The sequence below is a fragment of the Callithrix jacchus genome, chromosome 1, assembly GCF_049354715.1.
Source record: "Callithrix jacchus isolate 240 chromosome 1, calJac240_pri, whole genome shotgun sequence".
Lineage (NCBI taxonomy): Eukaryota > Metazoa > Chordata > Mammalia > Primates > Cebidae > Callithrix > Callithrix jacchus.
This window is the reverse complement of record NC_133502.1, coordinates 96,349,504-96,369,340: the sequence shown is the minus strand read 5'-3', so window position 1 is coordinate 96,369,340 and position 19,837 is coordinate 96,349,504. Positions and strand designations below refer to the sequence as shown.

General features: G+C 40.7%; 1 long non-coding RNA gene and 1 pseudogene across 1 annotated transcript in view; both read left to right on the top strand.

Moving 5' to 3' along the window:
* Positions 1-19,837, top strand: part of LOC118142835 (uncharacterized) — a 77,055-nt gene that overhangs the window by 32,553 nt on the left and 24,665 nt on the right. The window lies entirely within an intron of this gene.
* Positions 12,479-14,462, top strand: LOC100399009 (dermatan-sulfate epimerase pseudogene; annotated as a pseudogene).

The following is a 19,837-nucleotide window of genomic DNA, read 5'->3' as shown; positions in this document are numbered from 1 at the left end:
AAAGCACAAAAAGGAATGAATAAAGTCACCAAGAAATGTGGGACTATGTGAAGAGACCTAATCTACGTTTGATAGGTGTACCTGAATATGACGAAGAGAATGAATCCAAGCTGGAAAATACTCTTCAGGATATTATCCAGGAAAATTTCCCCAACCTAGCAAGGCAGGCCAATATTCAAGTCCAGGAAATACAGAGAACACCACAAAGATATTCCACAAGAAGAGCAACCCCAAGGCACTTAATCCTCAGATTCACCAGGGTGGAAATGAAGGAGAAAATGCTAAGGGCAGCCAGAGAGAAAGGTCGGGTCACCCACAAAGGGAAGCCCATCAGACTCCCCGCAGATCTCTCGGCAGAAACTCTACAAGCCAGAAGAGAGTGGGGGCCAATATTCAACATCCTTAAAGAAAAGAACTTTCAACCCAGAATTTCATATCCAGCCTAACTGAGCTTCATAAGTGGAGGAAAAATAAAATCATTTGCGAACAAGCAAGTACTCAGAGATTTTGTCACCACCAGGCCTGCTCTACAAGAGCTCCTGAAAGAGGCACTACATATAGAAACGAACAACCAGTACCAGCCATTCGAAAAACATACCAAATGCTAAAGAGCATCAACAAAATGAAGAATCTGCATCAACTAACGGGCAAAACAGCCAGCTAGCATCAAAATGGCAGTATCAAATACACACATACCAATATTAACCCTAAATGAAAATGGGCTAAATGCACCAGTGAAAAGACACAGACTGGCAAATTGGATAAAAAGCCAAAACCCATCGGTGTGCTGTATCCAGGAAACCCATCTCACATGCAAGGATACACAAAGGCTCAAAATAAAGAGATGGAAGAAGCATTTACCAAGCAAATGGAGAGCAAAAAAAAAAAAAAGCAGGAGTTGCAATTCTCATCCCTGATAAAATAGACTTTAAAGCAACAAAGATCAAAAGAGACAAAGAAGGCCATTACATAATGGTAAAAGGATCGATACAACAAGAAGCACTAACAATCCTAAACATATATGGACCCAATACAGGAGCACCTGGATATATAAGGCAAGTTCTTAATGACTTACAAAGAGACTTAGACTCCCACACAATAATAGTGGGAGACTTTAACACTCCACTGCCATTATTAGACAGATCAACCAGACAGAAAATTAACAAGGATATCCAGGGCTTGAACTCAGACCTGGAACAAGCAAACCTGATAGACATTTACAGAACTCTCCACCCCAAATCCACAGAATATATATTCTTCTCAGTACCACATCAAACCTACTCTAAAATTGACCGCATAATTGGAAGTAAATCACTCTTCAGCAAATGCAAAACAACAGAAATCATAAGAAACAGTCTCTCAGACTATAGTGCAATCAAGTTAGAACTCAGAATTCAGAAACTAACTCAGAACCGCACAGCTTCATGGAAACTGAACAACTGGCTCTTGAGTGTTGACTGGATAAACAATGAAATGAAGGCAGAAATAAAGAAGTTCTTTGAAACCAACGGGAATGAAGACACAACATACCAGAATCTCTGGGACACATTTAAAGCAGTCTCTAGAGGAAAATATATAGCAATAAGTGCCCACATGAGAAGAGTGGAGAGATCCAAAATTGACACCTTAACGTCAAAATTGAAAGAGCTGGAGGAACAAGATAAAAAAAACTCAAAACCTAGCAGAAGACAAGAAATAACTAAGATCAGAGCAGACCTGAAGGAGATAGAGACACAAAAAACCATTCAAAATATGAATAAATCCAAGAGCTGGTTTTTAGAAAAGATCAACAAAATAGGCAGACCACTAGCCAGATTAATAAAAAAGAAAAGAGAGAATAACCAAATAGATGAAATAAAAAACGATAAAGGGGAAATCACGACAGATTCCACAGAAATGCAAACCATCATCAGAGAATATTACAAACAACTCCATGCACATAAACTAATAAACCTGGAAGAAATGGATAAATTCCCGGACACTTGTGTCCTCCCAAGCCCAAACCAGGAGGAAGCCGAAACTATGAATAGACCAGTAACAAGGTCTGAAGTTGAGGAAGCAATTAAGAGCCTACCAAACAAAAAAAGCCCAGGTCCAGATGGGTTCACAGCCCAATTCTACCAGACACACAAAGAGGAACTGTTACCATTCCTTCTGAAACTATTCCAAATAACCCAAAAAGAGGGAATCCTTCCCAGATCATTTTATGAGACCAACATCATCCTGATACCAAAACCCAGCAGAGACTCAACAAGAAAAGAAAACTTCAGGCCAATATCCATGATGAACGTAGACACAAAAATCTTCAATAAAATACTGGCAAGCCGATTGCAACAGCACATCAAAAAGCTTATCCACCATGATCAAGTAGGATTCATCCCGGGGATGCAAGGCTGGTTCAACATAAGCAAGTCTATAAACATAATTCACCACATAAACAGAACCAAAAACAAAAACCACATGATTATCTCAATCGATGCAGAGAAGGCCTTTGACAAAATTCAACAGCCCTTTATGCTAAAAACCCTCAATAAACTCGGTATTGATGGGACGTATCTCAAAATAATAAAAGCTATTTACGACAAACCAACAGCCAATATCATACTGAATGGGCAAAAACTGGAAGCATTCCATTTGAAATCTGGCACTAGACAAGGATGCCCTCTCTCACCACTCCTATTCAATATAGTACTGGAAGTTCTAGCCAGAGCAATCAGGCAAGAAAAAGAAATAAAGGGTATTCAAATAGGAAAGGAGGAAGCCAAATTGTCTCTATTTGCAGATGACATGATAGTATATCTAGAAGACCCCATTGTCTCAGCCCAAGAGCTCCTGAAACTGATAAGCAACTTCAGCAAAGTCTCAGGATATAAAATCAATGTGCAAAAATCACAAGCATTCCTCTACACCAATAACAGACTTAAAGAGAGCCAAATCAAGAATGAACTGCCATTCACAATTGCTACAACGAGAATAAAATACCTAGGAATACAACTAACAAGGAATGTAAGGGACCTCTTCAAGGAGAACTACAAACCACTGCTCAACAAAATAAGAGAGGACACAAACAGATGGAGAAACATTCCATGTTCATGGTTAGGAAGGCCATCTTCATTATTGTGAAAATGGCCATACTGCCCAAACTAATTTACAGACTCAACGCTATCCCCATCAAGCTACCATTGACTTTCTTCACAGAACTGGAGAAAACCACCTTGAACTTCATATGAAACCAAAAGAGAGCCCGCATAGCCAAGTCAATTCTAAGCAAAAAGAACACAGCAGGAGGCATCACGATACCAGACTTCAAACTATACTACAAGGCTACAGTAATCAAAACAGCATGGTACTGGTACCAAAACAGAGATATAGACCAACAGAACAGAACAGAGGCATCAGAGGCAACACAACATATCTACAACCATACAATCTTTGATAAACCTGACAAAAACAAGCAATGGGGAAAGGATTCCCTGTTTAATAAATGGTGTTAGGAAAACTGGCTAGCCATGTGCAGAAAGCAGAAACTGAACCCCTTCCTGACACCTTACACTAAAATTAACTCCAGATGGATTAAAGACTTAAACATAAGACCTGGCACCATAAAAACCCTAGAAGAAAATCTAGGCAAAACCATTCAGGACATAGGAGTAGGCAAGGACTTCATGACAAAAACACCAAAAGCATTGGCAGCAAAAGCCAAAATAGACAAATGGGACCTAATCAAACTCCACAGCTTCTGCATGGCAAAAGAAACAGTCACTAGAGTGAATCAGCAACCAACAGAATGGGAAAAAATTTTTGCAGTTTACCCATCTGACAAAGGGCTGATATCCAGAATTTACAAAGAACTCAAACAGATTTACAAGAAAAAGACAAACAAACCCATTCAAAAATGGGCAAAGGATATGAACAGACACTTTACAAAAGAAGACATACATGAGGCCAACAAACATGAAAAAATGCTCATCATCACTGGTCATCAGAGAAATGCAAATCAAAACTACATTGAGATACCATCTCACGCCAGTTAGAATGGCGATCATTAAAAAATCTGGAGACAACAGATGCTGGAGAGGATGTGGCGAAATAGGAACACTTTTACACTGCTGGTGGGAGTGTAAATTATTTCAACCATTGTGGAAGACAGTGTGGCGATTCCTCAAAGACCTAGAAATAGAAATTCCATTTGACCCAGCAATCCCATTACTGGGTATATATCCAAAGGACTATAAATCGTTCTACTGTAAGGACACATGCACACGAATGTTCATTGCAGCACTGTTTACAATAGCAAAGACCTGGAACCAACCCAAATGCCCATCGATGATAGACTGGACTGGAAAAATGTGGCACATATACACCATGGAATATTATGTAGCAATCAAAAACGATGAGTTTGTGTCCTTTGTAGGGACATGGATAAATCTGGAGAACGTCATTCTCAGCAAACTGACACAAGAACAGAAAATGAAATACCGCATATTCTCACTCATAGGTGGGTGATGAACAATGAGAACACATGGACACAGGGAGGGGAGCACTACACACTGGGGTCTATTGGGGGGAATAGGGGAGGGACAGTGGGGCGGGGGAGCTGGGGAGGGATAGCATGGGGAGAAATGCCAGATGTGGGTGAAGGGGAAGAAGACAGCAAATCACACTGCCACGTGTGTACCTATGCAACTATCTTACATGTTCTGCACATGTACCCCAAAACCTAAAATGCAATAAAAAAAGAATGTCCTGTAGTTTATTTGATATATATGTATTTTAAGAAAAGAAGTGAATTTGCCAGATCGGTGACAGCTATCTATTACATCAAGAAAAATGAAAATATATTTTGTTTTTAAAATGCCTACATCAACCATGGGTCTCCAGCTGAATCATAAAATACTGAATTTAGGAAGCCAGCAACTTTCCTCCGAGTTAAACATCAGAGCTGGCATCCCTTAAGTCTGTGGTTCCTAAACTCTAGCATGCATCTGAATCACCAAGAGACTTACAAAAAAGCAAAGTGCTGTCCTGCCACCCCCTCCCCTGCCCCACCTCTGAGAGTTTCTTATTTACTAGATCTGGACAAGGCAGGAAATTTGCATCTCTAAAAGGTTCCTAGAACCATAAAAATAGATGAAGTAGTAATACATACTACAACATGAATGAACTGCCAAAACATGCTAAGTAAAAGAAACCACACACAGAAATCATAGATTGTATGATTCAATTTATATGAAACACCTAGAAGAAGCAAATCCATAAAGACGAAATGTATATTTGTGGTTGCCAGAGGCAAAGGTGATGGGGAAATGGGGACTGGCTGCTTAATGAGTATAGGTTTTCCTTTTAGAGTAATGAAAATATTTTACAGCGAGATAGAGGTGATGGTTGCATAACATTGAGAATGTACTCGATGTGATTGTATGTAATGGGAAGTTTACTTCAGCAAAACAAAAAGTCTCTAGGTAATGCTGATGTGGCCCAGAGACCACACTTTGAGAAGCAGTGGCTTTAGTTACAGGCACAGAGAGACTAAAGAAAAGTCAATTTCCAAAATAGATGGATGCCTCCATGTATAATCCAGCAAGCAGGTCTACAGCTGAGAACTCAGGAAGGCTGAAACAGGCTGTTGCACTGGAAATCTTTGCTCTCAGTTTGGGCTCGGACCAACAAGCTGGCAGCCACATCCACATTCCAAATCGAAGTTCTGAACCACCCAAACAAAGGAGGGGTCTGAATGCAGTTGCACTTGTCTCAGCTGACAATTCACCTCTGGCATATAAAGAGGACTTTAAAGAGCGAGGGAGACCAGGCGCAGTGTCTCAAGCCTGTAATCCCAGCACTTTGGGAAGCCAAGGCAGGTGGATCATGAGGTCAAGAGATAGAGACCATCCTGGCAAACATGGTGAAACCCTGTTTCTACTCAAAATACAAAAATCAGCTCGGTATGGTGGCATGTGCCTGTAGTCCCAGCTACTTGGGAGGCTGAGGCAGGAGAATCGCTTGAACTTGGGAGATGGAGGTTGCAGTGAGCCAAGATCACGCCACTGCACACTCCAGCCTGGCAATAGAGCAAGACCCTATCTCAAAAAAAAAAAAAAAAAGGTGAGGGAAAGTTGGCAATGGAGAGGATTTCTTCAGATTTAGTTGCTGCCATTCTGTGAGATTTCCCTCATGCATTGAGGAAGCAGTGATAATTCTTCCTTTTCACTTCACATGAGCCCATCTACCCATCTCTGAACACTGTTTTCAGACCTAGGGCTATTCATCTTTTTAAAGAACTTGAGAAGGTGGAGACCATTTCATCCCCACTATATATGTAAAAAGAGAGATGGATCTGGAGCCAGAACAACTAAGGTTGCTCTCAGTTCTGCCTCTCACTAATTGAATGCTTTGACCAATTATTTACTTTGTCTGAACCTCAGTTTCCTCATCTGGAAAATGGGAATAAGAGTGACTCCTTCATAGGGCTTTAGTGAGAACTAAACAATATAACCTTTGAAAGCACTATAATATGCTTTGTGTATCATGGTTATTATTTTCCACAATTAGAATGTTGCTCTACCACTGTCCCCACTGATCCAGTGTGCCTGAAAGCTCCAAGGGTGCTCCTCCTCCTGGAGAGGTGCAGCCCTCTATCTTTTTTTCTGTAACTACTCATGAAAGATGGTATTGACATGTGTCACAATGTAATGCGGATCTGGGTATTATTGGAGAAATAACTATTTTGTTTAGAAGACAAGAAAAACGGCCGGGCGCGGTGGCTCAAGCCTGTAATCCCAGCACTTTGGGAGGCTGAGGCGGGTGGATCACAAGGTCAAGAGATCAAGACCACCCTGGTCAACTTGGTGAAACCCTGTCTCTACTAAAAATACAAAAAATTAGCTGGGCATGGTGGCGCGTGCCTGTAATCCCAGCTACTCAGGCGGCTGAGGCAGGAGAATTGCCTGAACCCAGGAGGCGGAGGTTGCGGTGAGCTGAGATCGCACCATGCACTCCAGCCTGGGTAACAAGAGCGAAACTCCGTCTCAAAAAAAAAAAAAAAAGAAGATAAGAAAAACAAATGGGAAGTGTGGATAAGTAGCTTGATACCTGCAAGACAAGTTAGAGCATACAGAAGAAGTAAATGCTGAATATAGAGAGGCGAGAGGCACCTATTGTTCATGTTACAGTCAATATTCATGAGGCCTTAAACCAACCCAGCTGATGGCCATTCTGGCCTTATATGTGGTCTGCGCAAGAAGCGCATGTGAAGGCCATAGTGCTTCTCATCAGGCTGAGGGGTGAGCTACCGCTGCCTTCAGGAGTGCTTATTCCTGTTTCAGCAAAGTGACAAATGTGTCTGTTGCTAACTGTAGACACCTTTCATATGCCTGACTCCCTCGCTTACATCCGACCATGTCTCCATGCAAGAGACATGGTGGGGAGGCTGATGCAGCAGAGAGAGAGGACAAATGAACATTGCTAGCACAGGGTGCAGACAGTGGGCTCTTCCACCCACTGAGATCTTTCTCTAAGTGTGTTAGCCTACTCCACATGTCTCCTTGTTTCTCACTATGTGTTTTAAATGGAATCAATAAACCAGCTCATTCAAGTATTTTACTTTGTTCTGGGAGGCCTTCTATTCCCTGTCTTTGAGAGCGCTTGCCTGGTAGTGTTCTGTGAGGCTGCCATTATATCAAGGCAATTTCCTACATGGCACACTCCCCATGCCTTTGCACACGAGGCCTGTGGCTTCTGGCTGGAATGCCCTTTGTTGGTCTCACACCATTTACTCTTCAAAACCACAATTGAATATCAGTTCTTTTGCAAAGCCCTCCTTCATCCTGTCCCAGCTGTCACCCCACTGTAAATGCCTGCCCGTTAACATTTTGCTCTATTGCAGGACTTATCACACAGGACCATACATGGGTGTTTTCTCATTTTTCCCTCCTTCTGTATGCTATAATTACCTTGAAGGATGGAACCAGGTCCAACTAACTCCTGATGCATAGTAGGTGCATTTGAGTTTCTGCACCAAAAGTATCTGCAAAAACAACTGATGGATAACAAGTGATGCTCATAGGACCTCCTGCTGAGAGAGGTGATAAGATCATTAGAGCCAAGATTTTTCAGTCTACTTCTAAAAGTCTAGCCAGAAAATATGCATACATTTTACTTTATAAAACTTTGCATGGCAATAAAACACCACTGCAAAGTTAGAAGACATTTGACAAACAGGGACATTTTGAAAATTATATCACAAAAGGTTAATGTTCCTAATATATAAGGAAGTACTAAAAATAGAGAAGAAAATAATCAATAATCCTATAGAAAAGGGGGTGGGTAACAAATAGACCAGATAAGAATTGTCAGTGGTTTTATTACAACATCTTGTAATAAAAAAAAAAATTTATTACAAGATGTTCAGCTTTACTCAGAATTAGAAAAATGCAAATTAAAACCCTTTGAGGTTGATATTTTTTACCTACCAGATGAGCAAGAATATTAATGTTTAGCCAAATACCTTATGGGAAGGTAATGGAGAAACTGGCATTCTCATACTTGGCTGGTGGAAATGTCAAACATTATAAACATATAGCATCTTGTGCATGTCCTCACTTTTTGACCTAGTAAACACACTTTTAGAAATCTATCCCAAAGTTACACTGCAGAATACAAAGGCAAAAAAGGTGTGTGGAAACTTTTGTTCATTGCAGCTCTACTTATAATGGCAAAAGAATAGAAAGACCCAAATGCCCAAGTATAAAGAATTGTTTGATTAAGCTAGACAAATATACTCAATACAGTGCTATGTGGTTATGAAAAAGAACAACAAATATCTCTCTGTAATCTATGGGATCATCTCCAGGATGTATCTTATATATCTGGAATCCCTTCAGAGTACCTGTCTTCGAAACAGGCAAGAGTAATCAAATATCCCATGCAACAAAATCTAAATGATACTTTCCATCCAGGAGTAGGGCAGAACTCTCTATCCCTTAGGTGTGGGCTGCAAATGGTGGCTTTCTTCCAAAGTGTACAGCATGGAAAGAACAGAAATAAGGGAACATTAGCATGGAAAGACCTGACAGACATTACCTCATCCAAGTGACCAAGGTCAACATCAGCAGTGATCAGCCATGTTGATAGTATGTGTCCCTGATAAGATGTGATGAGAATGACATTTTCCCTCTGTGGCCTTCCTCCTAAAGCCCGTATTCCCAATCTATCAGAAAGACATTTGATAAACCCCAGTAGAGGGACATTGTACAAAATAGGTGACCAGTACTTCTCAAAACTGTCAAGGTCATCAAAACCAAGGAAAGTCCGGAAACTGTCACAGTCTAGAGCAGCCGGAGGAGATGGATGACCAAATGTAATATGGTGTCACAGGTGGGATCTTGGGATAGAAACAGGGCATTAGGTCAACACTAAGGAACTCTGAATAAAGTGTGGACTTCAATTAGTAACAGTGTATATTATTCCAATAGTTGTGATAAATGTACCATACTAATAATGGAAGATATTAATAATAGGGGAAACGGTGTGAAATATGTATAGGAACTCTATCTACTATCTTTGAAATGTTCTGTAAATTTAAAACGATTCTAAAACAAAAATTGGACTCTAAAAAGTGTCACTTTTCAAACCTGGTTGCAGCTTTAAAACATGTAAATGCATAGTCCCTGTGATCCAAAGAGTCCACTGTTAGGAATTCACCTCCAGATACCTTGCAGACATACTTCTGAGCTTCATGTGCAAGCATTGTATTCATTGGAACACTGTAATACCAAAAAAAAAAAAAAAGAAAAAGAAAACAATTTAAATTTTATTAACAGTAAGCTTGTTAAATAAATTAAGGCATATTCATCTGACACACTGAAAAATAAAAATGAGGTGGGTACGATGTGAAAGGAGTTCCATAATATATTAAGGGAAAAAAATCAAGGCACAGAACATTGTATATAATAAACTCCCTCTTGTATAAACAAACAATTTTAAAAAGAGAAAATACAGATTGATTTTTATGTGCTGACATATGCATGAAAGATTTTCTGGAAATGTGCTAAAAAACTGTATTGATACAGTTGTTACTTCTGAGTTTGGAACTGGTGCTACAGGGTGGGGAGGATCTTTTATCACTTATATCTGCTGATGAACTTTCTGTGCATGTTATTTTGATTTTTTTAAAAAAAACATCATCCTTTTGGATTGCAACTAGTCTAGCTTCAGGATTATATACAGCTAAAAATGAAGAGAGGATTTGAGAGGATCTGAGTCTCCATGCTATATTTCTTGAGTGTTTCCAAGAAACCCAGATTGATATTGACCTCTGTACTTACCCCCTTTTTTTTTTTGAGTCTTGCTCTGTCACCCAGGTTGGAGTGCAATGGTGCAATCTTGGCTCACTGCAGCATCCACCTCCCAGGTTCAAGCGAATCTCCTGCTTCAGCACCCCCTAAGTAGCGGGGACTATAGGTGTGCACCACAATACCCGGCTAAATTTTGTATTATTTTAGTAGAGACAAGGTTGCACCACGGGGCCAGGCTGGTCTTGAACTCCTGACCTCAGGTGATCCACCCGTCTTGGCCTCCCAAATTGCTGGGATTACAGGTGTGAGCTACCGTGTTTGGCCAACATTACCCATTTTTGATTATTAATTTTGTGTATCAATTTGACTAGGCTAGGGGATGCCTGGATAGCTGTTGAAAGGTTATTTCTGCATGTGTCTGCAAGGGTGCTTCTGGAGGAGATTAACATTTGAATAAGTAAACTGAATAGAGATTGTCTTCACCAATGTGGTTGGGCATCATCTAGGCCATGGAGGGTCCAAGTAGAACGAAAATGTGTGAAAAAGCAAATTTGCTTTCTTCCTGAGCTGGGACATTCATATTCTCTCACCATTGGACATCAGCGTTTCTGGTTCTCTGGCTTCTGGACACAGACTGGGACTTAACATTAACTGTACCCTGGTTCTCAGGCCTTTTGATTCAGACTGATTCAAACTAAAGTTACACCACCAGCTTTCCTGGTTGTCTAGCTTGCAGATGTCAAATCGTGGAAGTACTCAGCCTCCTTAATTATGTATGTCAGCTCTTATCATAAATACATATGTATATATACACACATATATGATTCTGTTTCTCTGGAGAATCCTAATATACCATTAAAGCATTAATATTAATTATCAATTGGATGCCTTCATCTTAGAGATCTAAGAGGAATCTTCTGAGAAACTGGATATGAGAGATCTGCATTCTAATGAGTACATGAAAATGAGCAGTAGGGAGACTGGCACATGGGGTGGTTGTGCGAATGTTTCCGAGGGATAGGCTGGCAAGAAGAGAGTTTGGATTGACCAGGGGACACATTAGATCATGAGTTATTTGATAAGGCAGAGGAGGCTAGTGATATAGGATGATGTGATTTGAAGAAGACAGGCCATGAGGGAAGGGCCTAAAATTTACCTTAATAGACGCTTGAGCAGTTTTATCTAGCCCAGTGATTCTCAACTCTGGAGGTACATTAGAATTACCTAGGGAAGCTTTCTAAGGCTATGTTCTCCAACAGGGGACTAGAGAAACAAATAGTGGCACATCCATATGGAGTAACACTTAGCAATAAAAATGAACTATGGACACACCATATCAACCAAACTGATGCATCTCAAATGCATTATGCTAAGTGAAAGAAGCCTACATTGAAAAACTGTACACTGCATGATTTCATTCCTATGTCATTCTGGAAAAGACAAAACTATAGGAAAATTAAACATATCAATGGCTGCCAGGAGCTCAGGGTGCAAGGAACAGCTTGACTACAAAGGGACATAGGAGAATTTGGGAGAACTATTACAATCCATCCTCTTCTATATGGATTGTAAGTTACATGACTGTATGCATGTGGCAAAATTTATAAAACTGTACCCTAAAGAAGATACATTTTATTGCATATAAATTATACTTCAAAACAAAAGGCCTTCCCCAAAATATTATAATTCATTTGGTCTTGGGTGGAGCCTAGAGATTAATTTTTAAAAACTCCTCAGTTGGAAAATATCTGCTTTGGTCCAAGACAGAATATCAGGGAGTGGATTTTCCCTTCCACCTGAGTCAACAAAGGAAAAGCAGACAAAATATACGAAACAATGGGCTTTAAGACACTGACCATCAGGCAACCAAAGACGGTGAACTCTGCAATCTGGAGGTGATGAATACTGCTCATTATCTTGATTATAGGGATGGTTCCGTGGGTGTATATACACATGTATTAAAACTTAGCAAATTCTTCTGTACTTTTTATATGTGCAGTTTATTGTACATCAATTATGCACCATTAAAGGCATTTTTCTTTAAGTTCCCCAGGTGATTCCAAGTGTATAGCTAGAGTTAAGAACCGGCAGCCCAAACATACATATAACCTTACTTGGCCCTGGAATCTAACATCATAAGATTCTAATCATTTGAATTCAATGTAATGTGATTGAAGCACATGAAATGTCAAAGTTTTTTTTACAAGGCATTCTTTACTTAAGCAGAACTCATTCTGGGACCTAAGTTTACACTTGCAGGAACAGTATTTTTTGACAATAATTCTTTTAGAACTGATTGATGTCATTGTAAAAAAAAAAAGAGAGAGAGAGAGAGACAGTGTGGGGAGGCTAGGACCTTAACTGGAAAGATTTTTAAATGTTAGTACAAAACACATTAATACAACTTTAACAACTTCTAGGAAACTTAGAATATGCATAAAAAGCCTTTAAATTGTTCATAACATTTAACCCAGAATTTAAACTAAGGAAATAAGAGCACAAGTGTGCCATGTTAGCAATGCTATAATAGCAGAAACATGGGAATCCAAAACAAGCAAACAAATAAAAAGTAGTGGTCACATAAATTATGGTATACAAGTAAAAAGAATAGTACAAGGCCACCGAAATAATACTGTATAAGAATATCTAATGATGAGTAGCACCACCTAAGGCTGCACCAGCGCATCCCCAGGTGTGGCGCTCACCAGCACCCATGGTGCAGCAAAGAGGGGTGCTGGAAGCCTGGGTGCCCTTAGTGAGGAGGGCTGGGAGTGGGCTCTGGAGGCTGCAGAGGTGACACCAGAGAAGACAGAGCCTCGGCAGGAAGTGGAGCTTTTGAAGATAGTTTGACTGCCTTGGAGATTTGGAGATCTGATGCCACGATGAGGACTCACACACCAGGGGGCTCCAAGTGTGTTTTTCATATATTTGCTTTGCTTTGGGTCAGCCTACATCACTGGTAAGAACCAGGAAGCCATGATTCCCTTCACCAATGTCATCTACGACAGCCACCCCATGCCATACTTTTCCAGGGCAGAGGTGGCGGAGCTGCAGCTCAGGGCTGCCAGCTTGCATGGGCACATTGCAGATCGCCTCACGGAGGCTGTGCACATGATGCTGTCCAGCCCCTTGGAATACCTCCCTCCCTGGGACCCAAAGGACTATAGTGCCTGCTGCAATGAAATTTATGGAAACAACTTGGGTGCCTTGACAGTGTTCTGTGTGCTGTATCCTGAGAACGTTAAAATCCAAGATGTGGCCAAAGATACATGGAGAGAATGGCAGTACAGCCTCATTGGTTGGTTAAAATGCTCCTTAAGATGAGGTCTGACTTCCTCACTCCCTGGTTGGTTTTGCCACCACTTATAACTTCTTATACAACTACCTGAGACAGACACAACAGGAGAAGTTTCTTGAAGTGATTGCCAATGCCTCAGGGTATATGCACGAAACTTCAAACAGGAGAGGATGGGGATTTCAATACCTGCACAATCATCAGCAACTGCATGGCTTTGCCCACAGGAAGCCTAGTCCTGATGAATCAAAGATATTTTCAAGAAGCCGGTTTATGGACCAAACAAGTTCTGACCATTATGGAAAATCTCTGGTCTTGCTCAAGGGAGGTGACAGATCGCTCCCTCTATGAAGGAGTTGCATGGCAGCTACACCACCAGATCACTCTTACAACACAGATTACTTGTCCAGAGGCACTTTGACATCAACCACTTTGACCATCTGTGGCTTAAGTATAGAACCATGCTGCCAAGGTTTCAAAGGACTGTGGCTATTGTGGACTCAAATTACAACTGATTTTATGGACCAAAAAGTCAATTAGTGTTCCTTGATAAATTTGTCATGCATAACGACAGTGGTAACTGACTAGGTGACCAAATCAAAAGGGACCATGTGGTGGAAGGTCCAGAAACACCGTCCCAAGGACAGCGCTGGTACACTCTGCACACAGAACTTCTCCGGTATGATGCCAGCTTGAAGTTGGTTTCTCCTCCAAACTTTGGCATCTCTACACTGCATTATTTTCAAGAAAAACAAATAGGGGCACATCCATATGGAGTAACATTCAACAATAAAAATGAACTATGGATACACCCTATCAACCAAACAAGAGAATTTCTGTTAGATATTTTGGCTACAAGTAACAAGAAAATTTTAAACAGCATAAACAATACAGCTATTTATTTTACCATATATCAAGATGTCCAGTTTGGGAATGGTTGCAACGTTGAGAAGTTTAACAAAGGAACAGCAGTCCTGGTTCTGATCTTGTTCACCAAGCTTGTACCTCATCCCTCATGTTTGCAAACTGGCTGCCATTGTTTCAGATACATTCAGACAACAATACCCAGAGTTGAAAAGGGAAGGTTCTTTCTACAAGTCATTTTTTTTAAAGAGCAGAGAAACTTTTCCCAGAAGTTCCCTACAGACTTCCCTGATGTCTCTTTGGCCATAATAATGTCACATGCTTACTCCCAAGTCAATCACTGACAAGGTGAGAGGAATGATCAAGAATGACCTAGACCAGTTAAGTTTCATTCCCCCAGGCAGGAGAAGGTCCCAGCTTTCCCCACAGCACATGGCTGTCCTACATCTCAACAAAATCAGTGTTGGCTCACAAACCAGAATGGAGAGAAATGGCTGTTAATTAGATGACTGTCAGGTAACACAATAGTAAATGCAATATATTTTCATTTGGATAAAGAAAAGTGAATATAGATAGGTCTGTAATGAATGAAAGGCGATGTGTATTTTTAAATGTTACATTATTGCAATTATAGAATATATTTTTCTTGTTTCTGCTTTTTCCCCCTAAATGTTCTGCAATGAATATGTAATATATTTGAACTCTATTTGCACCCTGCCCCACAAAAAAATATATCCAAGAATTGTTATTTTAAAATAAAACATTTATAGTCCTTGCCAGGTCTTTTTTTAAAAAATAAATATTAAGAGTAGTTATGGAAGATCAAACCCAGAGGGTTCATTCAGCTGAGGCTGGAACCTGTCTGATGCAGCCTTCAAAGACCTGGAGCCTTCTGCACTCACATGAGTCCCAGGGCCCCAAGGCCCCACAGAGACGGCAGCAACTTTATCCCAGAGGCTACTCTTACTGCTTGGGAGACAGTGCCCTGTCACTCACCTTCCCAAACTGGAGGGTTGGTCACTACAAACCAGATTATAAACCAGTCCAAGTCCAGTCTCAATGCCAAGGCCGAGAACATGCCACAGACCTGTCTAGGGAACAGGGTTACGCTGAGACTTTTATCCCCACCACAAGCAGGAAGACAGAGCTGAAGGAGTGAAAACAGAAGGCACTGCAAAGAAGACACGGAGCAGTGAAGTCACTCTCTGCCCCTAGATGCATGTCCAGTAACTTGGCATAGCAGCACATGCATTTTGTGACCAAGTTGGACTGGAATTCTATCCTGGTGCACTCTGCATGTGACCTATAGTCACTTTCCACCTATACCTGGGGTTCAAAAAGATGAGGGCGATGAAGAATGAGGAACGGTATTTCTGCAGCCAAAGCAGGGACAGTCCACACTCACTCACCAAATCTCTGACCCTCTGCATGAAACCCCAGTGGCCACCTCCAGCCCAGTCCAGGCATCACAGAGCAGGCGGTGCCCTCAAGGAGATACAAGAAGCAACCCTAGTGGAAAAGACTCGGAGCTTTAGAGCAGCACAGACCTCAGCTCCAATCTGATGCTACCGACGGCTAGTTGCACAAGCTTGGGTAAGCCACTTCACCGCCCTGTGCTTCAGTCACTTCACCTGTAAAATGGGAATAAGGCTTTTAAAGTATTCTTTGAGTTCACCTATGCAAAGTGTGACAAACCTCAGCTCAGTATAATAGAGTGAAGAAGCTGGAAGGGCAGTAATGGCTGGCAAATGCACCTCCAGCAGCAACCCAGGAAATCCTGCCCTTGTTTTCTCCTCAGACTCTGGGCACAAAAATTAATCAAGACTTCTGAGGCCCGAAGTCTGGGCCTGTCAGATTCACTCTTCTGGATTGAACTTTTAATTGGAGGCAGATCACTGGGGCTTGCTCTTGCCAGATAAATAAATGGTACTTTGAAAATTATACCCGGCTAACTTCACCTGCTCACAGCCACACCACCTGGTGCTAGGAAAGCGAGCTCTGACTCAATTGCGCCTGAGGGGCCCGAAGGGAGAAAGTAAGGTTAAATCTCCGGAACCACACATCCGTCTGCAATGGACTGTGTGGGCAGCGTGCATGAATGAAAAGAACAGAGAAGAATGAATAAAGGAGAAGCTGCAGGAGGCAGAAACTGGAGGGGAGGCTCTGTCTTGAAGTAGCTACGACTTTGATATCTCTCTTTTTTTGGAAATGCTCTCTGCTGCTACTTGTTTGGGTTTAGTACTGCTAGAGAAACGGCTCATGAAGCTTGAGGTGAGGTGGAGATGAATTCCCTCTAATGAAAATCCCTGAACCATCAGAGTGCTTCATTAGTTCCACAAAGACCTCTTAGGCATGCGATGGACACATTGGGCTCTTCAGTGAGAAGATTATTCCCCAGGTGCTCATTTGGATGCTGAATTCTGGTTTAATCACTATTGAAACTGTCTTGAGAAAAAAAATGGGGCATGTGAAAATGAGAACACTCAAGGTCATATTTACCCACATTGTTTAGAGTGAAAAATGTAGCTCATACAGAGCCTGGCTACGGAAACTACTTCATTAAACATAGATGACCACTATGTCCAAGCCTTTGTACTTCCTTTTTTAATATCTAACAAGTTTTGGTTTTAGTATTTTATCTAAGAAAAAGAATGTGTTTGGGGCTGGGTGCAATGGCTCACTTCTGCAATTCCAGCACTTTGGGAGGCAGGTGGATCACCTGAGGTCAGGAGTTCGAGACCAGCCTGGGCAACTTGGTAAAACCCTGTCTCTACTAATAATACAAAAATTAGCCAGATGCAGTGGCCCATGCCTGTAATCCCAGCTACTTGGGAGGCTGAGGCAGGGGAATTGCTGGAATCTGGGAGGCAGAGGTTGCAGTGAGCCAAGATTGTGCCACTGCCCCTCCAGCCCGGGTGACAGAGTGAGATTCCGTCCCAAAAATGAAGAAGCTAATAAAAACAATGTGTTTATAAAACTAAGGAGAGACCTTTTTCAAGATATTTTACAAGTCTGCCTTTTGATGATAATGAATTAGTACAATTGTGCACTTGATAACAGTGATGGTGCAGTAACCAGGGAATTCAAACCTTCTCCTTGCAGATGGGGAAACAAAGGCCCAGAGAGGTGAAAGGACTTATGCAGATCACAAAACTTGCCATGGGCTGACCTAGGCCTGGAGCCTAGGGCTTTCTGTAAATATGTAAATATTTATGGATTTACATATGTATTTATTAATTTTTAAATAGTAACTGATTTTCATTTCAGAGTAAGTACATGTCCATATTTTAAAGAGTAAAATAGCACTATGTAGTTTATAACAGAAAACAGTGGTCTCAAACCCTAAGTGCAGCTCTTCAGAGGTAACTCCTTTCACCTCTATCCCATGCTTCCTCTGACACATGCCTCCATTTTTTTATTTTTTATTTTTTTTTGAGACAGAGTCTTGCTCTGACGCCCAGGCTGGAGTACAGTGGCGCAATCACAGCTCATTTTTTATATTTTTAGTAAAGATAGGGTTTGGCCATGTTGGCCAGGCTGGTCTTGAACCCTGACCTCAGATGATTCACAAAGGTGTTCCACAAAGCCTCCCAAAGTTCTGAGATTACAGATGTGAGCCACCACATGCAGCACCTCCATATTTTAAGATAATCCGCCAATAGTAGATTTCTTGTTTTACCAATTTTAGGCATAATCTACTCATATCCTAATTTGAAAAACAAAGAGTTAGCCTCTCCCGACTTCTCCCCTGTTCTACCTATATTTGGCAGTTATTTTTAAATTTTTGGTTCGGTTGGTAATTAGTAAATAAATTATTAAAACCCTGCAAGTCTTCTCTGCTGAGTCTATTATGACTTCATTTTCTTTCTTTTTAAATTTTTTTCTTGATTATGGAGTTAGTAATCTCCTTATATATTTATTTTTTCCTTTGGTTAGCCATGTACTTTCATGAATTCATCTCAAACTTTCCAGCAGATTGCATTCTCCCTCTCAGCACTATTTTCTGTATACATCTGGTTCTCTATCAGTTAAGCACTGTTCCTGATTACGTCTCCCTTTGAGTCCTGTTCTCTTGCTTCAGACTAGCTAGTTGCTTACTAGCTCTGTCCAGACTTCAAGTGGGGAAAACCCTTCACGGGAATCCTTTTGGTCTTAGGTTGGATTCTCCTGTTTCCTAGAATACATGTATTCTTCTTAATTATTCATTCATTTTGGTGAAGTACTGCCAGAGAAAAGATGCACAGGATGAAAATGGTTGTGAAAATGACTGTATTCTACCCTCATATTCATTTGATAGTTTGGCTAGGTATAGAATTTTCTACCTAACTGATAGTTTAGCTGTGTCTAAACTTCTTCCTCAGAATTTTGAAAGCTTTTCTCCTTGGATATCTAGCTTTCTATGTTGCATTTGCGAATTCTGATGTCATTCTGATTCCCATTTTTAAAAATATATGTTTCTAGAATATTCTTTTTATCCCTTTGAAGTGGAAAAATGTATTGACTATTATGTATTAGACAGATTCAAAGCTACGCACGTATCTTAATAGTCCTTACAAAAAAAATTGAAGTGAAAAATTACTTTTCCTCTTTTTCAATAATGGAATTGAAACTCAGGGAGGATATGTAATCTGCCTGATCCATGGGGCCTGTCACTGTAGGGAATGCTGTAGTGAAAACTCCAAAACCACACAAAAATTGCTCATGCATATTATATGTTTGACTTGAGTTGTTAGTGGTCTCAGCTTATCAAAGTTACTCAGGAATGCTAGTTCTGGAGGTTCTAACAACATGTCCATCCCTGCTCAATGCTGCAGGGAAAAGGAAACATGGCAAGTCACTTAATGGTCATCAAAGTTTCTGCCTGGAAGTAACACAGGCCACTCCTTTCCATGTCCAGTTGGCCAAAGCCTGTGACATGGCCACACCTAACTTTAAAGGCAGTGGTAGTAGTTCCATGAGGGAATTCCTTCCTGGCAGTTTTCTGTAAATCTACGTGTTTTTCCAAATCCCAAGTCCCAGTGAAATGTAGTCAACAAATTGGGAAAACAGAAAAAGAGTATTATGATTCTTCCACAATAATTAAAGCATAGGAATCAACATAGACATATTACTCATGTTGATTTGAAGAGCAAGACCAAAAAATGCTAATGTGCAAAATCAAAGGTAAAGATCAATATTTCTAGGAACCAGGATAGGAGGATGGACTGGAGAAGTAAGAATCATCTAATCAGTCTTGCTTGTAGCATTGCCATATTATAAGTGTGTATTCATGGCTTTGGTTGCTGGGTGAGTCATTCTTGCAAATAAAATCAGTATCAGTAAGTGTGTATGTGTGGTGTACTTCATACAAATCCTATGAGTGATGTTCTGAGAAACCAGTTTTGAA